The 6,000-nt window shown below is 36.9% G+C and overlaps 1 pseudogene; it reads left to right on the plus strand.

Moving 5' to 3' along the window:
- The first annotated feature begins 550 nt into the window (after nucleotides 1-550).
- LOC101086779 lies at nucleotides 551-1,397 on the plus strand (annotated as a pseudogene).
- The last annotated feature ends 4,603 nt before the right edge of the window (nucleotides 1,398-6,000 follow it).

Here is a 6,000-nt window from a genome sequence, read left to right on the forward strand (position 1 = left end):
ATAAGACTGAAATTTATATTGCATATATATGTAATATATGTATATGTGTTATATTAGTATGTAATATATGTAATATATGTATGTATATAAGTTAGATACAGGCTGGCTCATGATATGTTTCAAACTTGGCTACAGAACTATTTTAATCACAAAGCAGTACACGTCGCCTTTTATTGGCCATGAATCAGCATTATGGTTCAAGCATGTCTAGAGATAAATTCAGATTTGCAACAAAGCAACTGAGAATAACCCTATGTATGTATGTGTATATATATGTATATATATATATATATATATATATATATATATATATATATACACACACATATATATAAATATTATTTAAAGATCTCAACACAGTGGATTTTAATAGTATACAACACAAAACCAATTAAATTATCTAAAAAACCATTTTATCCTCTTTACACACACATATTAATTGATTTGGAATTTAGGTTTAAATTTAAATTTAAACTATTTTAAATAATTTCTATAAAGAAAGGAGAAACTGTAATAGCATTAAAAGAATTCCGAGAAGGGGGTGCTGAGAATGCATGTTTGTGCATCTGTCAGTCCGTGTGTCCTTGTTTTTGCCCATGTGGCTTTCAGTGCTGACCTCTGGCAACACATAGGAAAGCCTGCCCTGAATTTCCAGCCTGCTGCCATGGTGGATGGCTCCTTCAAGGAGATGAAGCTTTCTGACTACAGATGGAAATACTTGGTCCTCTTTGTCTACCTGCTGGACTTCACCCTGGGTGACCCACAGTGATCATCGCTTTCAGTGAACATGCTGAGGATTTACGCAGGCTGGACTGTGAGGTGCTGGGGGTCTCTGTCGACTCTCAGTTCATCCCCCTGGTGGGGATCAACAAGCCCAGGAAAGAGGGCAGCTTGCCTCACCCCCCAACATCCCTCTGCTGGCAGATGTAACCAGAAGCTTGTCCTAAGATTATGGTGTGCTGAAGGAAGATTGAAGGCATTGCATACAGGGGCCTCTTTATCACTGATGGCAGCAGTGTCCTTCACCAGATCACTGTCAATGATTTGCCTGTGGGGAGCTCAGTGGAGGAAGCTCCTGCACCTGGTCCAGGTCTTCTAGTACAGGAATGAGAGTGGGGAAGTCTGTCCACCACAGGAACAAACACGGGGAAGTCCGTCCAGTACAGGAATTAACACGGGGAAATTTGTCCTGCCGGCTGGAAGTCAGGCAGTTACACAATCAAGCCCAATGTATACAACAGCAAGGGATACTTCTCCAAACACAGCAAGGGTGGCACACAAATGGAAAGCTTGGGATGTTGGCCCGCACCTGTGCCTCTGCCTGGACACCCCATGCCAACTCAGGAAAGGTCAGACCTACCTCTCTAAATTCTACAGTCAGTGACCCTGGAGGGTTAGACCAAGGCTGTCGCATTTTCCCAGCTGGGCTGGTCAATGGTGAGCCCCTCCCTGAAGCCCACCTAGCTAGGTACAGGCCTAGAGGTGATTCATAAAGTATTAGGACAGAAAAAAACAAACAAACCAAACCAACAACAACAACAAAAAATCCCAGAAGGGAAGGCCTTATGATAGTACACTTTTGCAATGAGAAGAAAATATCTACACACTTAGGTCTGATAAAAGACCTGTGTCTAGAATATATAAGGAATGCCTATGTCTCTTACATGTTACAAAGAAAATACACAGTTGGCCAAGAGACACATGAAAATGCTCAAAATGATTAGTCATTGGAGAAGTGAAAATGAAAACCACGATATCATACCATTCCACACCATTCCACAGGCTGACATTTAAACAACTGATACTAGTGAAGATGTGGAGTTCATAAGAATGTCAAAGTGTAGAGCCACTTTGGAACATAGGTTGGTGGTTTTCTATAAAGGTAAACAATATACTTTCCTACCCAATAATCTCACCTTTCAGGTGACATGAACATGCTAATCCATGCAAATTCTTAGACCCCAAATAATTTAGGATTACTCTTGTAGACTTACTCTTTGGGAGCATTCAAAAGATGCTTTGTTAAAATCCTGAGAGAAAGACTCAGGATGGTTTTACTGCATAACTAGAGCACACAAAGTGAGGTATTGGTCACACTGCAAACCTGTTTTTAGTCTCTTGTGTCGCACAGGCTACAATCTCCACTCACTCAACTTGCCTTTAATTCACCTGGTTTAAGAGTTGTCTTGATCTGTTAATGTTATTCTTGACTAAGAATTCCAGGAGAAAGGAAGGGCATGAATCTCGACTTGCTTCTGAAAATCTTTAACAGACATCATTAAGTTTTAAGTTAGAATTTTAAGATTTGCTCAGAAGAAAAGTATTTGATTTTGTGTGGATACTGGTGGAAAACAATAAGATTAGTTTAAGTGATTATAAGTCTTATATAAAAAGAGTCTGTGTACTTAAATGTACTCAGATGAATAGAAAAGAGATTATTTTGTCAATATTAATAAATAAGCAATATTAATAAGTATGCCTTCAGATTATATTTCAAATATGATAGTCTATAGAAACAGTGAGTTTAATAAAGGGATTACTGAATAAGTAAAATAAAAATTTTATTTGATTACAAATATCTTTTAATTTCTGGGGCACCTGGGTGGCTCAGTTGGTTGGGTAAGCATCCAATTCTTGATTTCTGCTCAAGTCATGATCTCATGGTTGGTGGGATCGAGCCCCACACTGGGCTCTGTGCTGACGTGTGGAGCCTGCTTGGGATTCTCTCTCCCTCTCTTTCTGCCCCTTCACCATGGGCATGCATGCTCATGCACTCTCTCTCTCTAAAAATAAATAAACATTTAAAAATAAATAAATAAAATCTCTTTTAGAAAAACAAATATCTTCTTATATCTTTCATCTTGTATTCAAAAGTAAAATTTTGGTTATAATAAATTCTTTGAATTATTGCATATAAAATGCAAGATACTTTACACTTGTGTGTGCATATATGTTTTTGTGTGTATCCTTTCTTTTCTATAAAAGTAGAAACTCTTTTGTTAAAAAATGGTTCAATATCATGACCTTTGCAAAATTAAATCTTAAAATGAAAATAACTCTTTTACTTTGGAATTTAGTAAGATAATTACAATAGATATCGGCTCTTGCTTTGACTACCCAATAATCTTTGAATATCCTTTTAATGTTTCTTATAAATTTCGACTTTCAGATTCACGACTTTCTGAGATGAAACTAAAATCAAAGCAAAAAAACAAAAACCCTACCTTTCACAGTGTGAAAGGTATTTTGTAGTACTAATGCCTGCTGAAAGTAGGCATATTCTGTGACAGTAGGCAGCAATGAAAATGAAAAGTCTTCAGACACATTCAACAAACTGAATGAAACTTACAAACATGATGCTGAGTGAAAAGAAATCCATAAAAAAAGGGAATATATTGCATGCTTCCATTAATATAAAGTTAAAAAAATCAAAACTAAAGGATGGAGTTTGCCATCAAGGCAGCAGTTAAATTGGGGCAGGATAAATGGAACACTAATAACAGAGGGTAAATGAGGATTCTGGGGTGATGTTGCAGTTACACCTTTTGTGGTAGCATTTACCAGGTCATATTCACTCTGTAATATTTCTTTAAATAGTAAAATTATAAATTAAGTACTTTAATTTTTTTTAAGAGAGATACAGAGACAAAGGGAGGGGCAGAGAGAGGGAGTCGAAGCATCTGAAGCAGGCTCCAGGCTCTGGGCTGTCAGCACAGAGCCTGACTTGGGTCTTGAACCCACAAACTGCGAGATCATGACCTGAGCCGACATCACTGCTTAACTGACTGTACTTTTTTCTGTGTGCTTTTTTCTAAATTATGTACTTTTTTCTATGCATAATATGCTTCATTATAACTGTTTACAAAGTTTTAAGAAACACCTCTAACTGCTGGGAGTGGAGGGGAAGCCAGGTTCTTTCACACATGGCAAAGCTAGGTTCTGGGAAGCAGATTCACATACATATGATAAGGATGAGGAAGAACATATTACATTAAATTGTTATGATGGTAATAAATTTTGTGTTCCTTATTAATATTTTAAAGATTTATTTATTTTTGAGAGAGAGAACGCGAGTGGAGAAGGAGTAGAGAGAGGGGGACAGAAGATCCCAAGCAGCCTCTGCGCTGTCAGCCACCGGCCCAATACTGGGCTCAAACTCAGGAGCTGTGAGATCCTGACTTGAGCCCAAGTCCGATGCTCAACTGACTGAGCCACCCAGGTGTCCCTTGTTCCTTATTAATTTTAAAGTCTATCTCCTTATAAAAAGTTCTGATTTAACCTGATAGAGTAGGAAATTAACATACATTTGTATCCTAAGACCGAAATAAATATATAATGATTTGCAAAACAGATCAGAGGATGGGGGTTTAGGTTGTCACTGTTGAAACGCATATTTTAACAAATTTTGTGAAGAGAAGAAAATCAGAAGAGAAATGGAATAAAGGCAGAGGATTGACAATGTAGAATCAGGGTATTGCTAAGGAGGGGGTTGATTCTAATAATAGCAAATATTAGTTTCTTCAACTCAGATACAAAATGTCCTATGCTGCGCAGGGTATTTCTATATAATAAAACATTTTCTTACCCAAAATGCTTTTACTACATTCACTGAGAAAGCGGCCAGAGAGATAAGCATATTTATTGTGTGTAACTTTGCTGACATTTGTCCATTGAGATAAGCACATGAGTAAATTGTTTCTCTGTTGACATTTGTTCTCAATGAAAGTTTCCTTTTTCTTTTCTAGTGGGTAATGCCCTCACAGTGTCTACGGAGTATTAAAACTGTGTCTTTTGAAATTGGCAAAGTGGTTTTTTACACTTACAAAGTTAAATTTCTCGTTGTTTGAGGGCTTAAAGAAACACCCTTTTAGTATTCTAGCAGTATTTACAGGTTTCTCGTCAGTTGGATATTAGGAAGCTTATGACTATTATGGCGTTATTTACATTAAATGAGTAATTTATTGAAATAGTTCAGAAGCCTCCCGGAAACATTAATTAATTTCACTATATTGTGATCCCTTTTCTGAGCAGCTTGTGCTTTCAAAATTTTTCTTCAGAAACAGAAAATATGTAAGAAGTGCTCAACTAAATGAGAATATTGCATTATTGGGGAGCCCACCTGGCTCAGTTGGTAAATCATGTGACTCTTGATGTCAAGGTTGTGAGTTAGAGCCCCACATTGAGTGTGGAGATTGCTTAAAAAATAAAATTTAAAAAAATCTTTAATAAAGAATATTACATTCTTATTTTTAACCAAATAAGTTACCTCAGTTTGGATAGATGGATGATAGATAGATGATAGATAGATAGATAGATAGATAGATAGATAGATAGACAAAGGGAGAGTGGGGCAGGGATTAACCTTTCTCAATGGAAAATGAGATTAGGGTTTGTAAGATTGCCTTGAAATCTAAATTGAAGTGATGGAAACAAAAGAACATTCAAGTTTCTAAGGCTTTCAGCAAATTCAGTAGTATTGAAAAAAAGAGAAAGGTAATCATGGCAGAAATTCTTCCCAGGAACAGATTGTGTGAATGTTCGGATCTTACTTTGCATAAAATCTTACTAATATCACCAAATGTGGAAAGACATCACACAAAGACGTGGCCCAAATAAACTCTACAGTTGGACCCTGTCTAAAATGCACTATAGGCAGGAAAACTGCAAGAAAGTGCAGAAACATTGTAATTGCCCATAGTTAGTTTTCTCCAATAAACAGAGGTTTTAGAAAACAGAAGTCAAAAGAGAAAATGAATAAAAAGATTTGTCAAGACAGTGGTGGCAATGGGAGAGACATGTGCAGAGGGTTCTTTTTGGAAGTAACCTGGCTCTAACACTTAACCCAACCCTCTTGCAATTAGCATGCCCATTATTATCAATATTCTGGACATTGTTATAAAAGAAGTAGTAAGTGGACGTGTGTTGCCTTTAGCTTTGTTTTCTCAAGATTCTTCAGCTATTCAGAAGCTTTTGTAGTTCCACACAAATTTCAGAATTGGC

Source organism: Felis catus, chromosome F1, assembly GCF_018350175.1.
Source record: "Felis catus isolate Fca126 chromosome F1, F.catus_Fca126_mat1.0, whole genome shotgun sequence".
In the NCBI taxonomy this organism is placed as follows: domain Eukaryota; kingdom Metazoa; phylum Chordata; class Mammalia; order Carnivora; family Felidae; genus Felis; species Felis catus.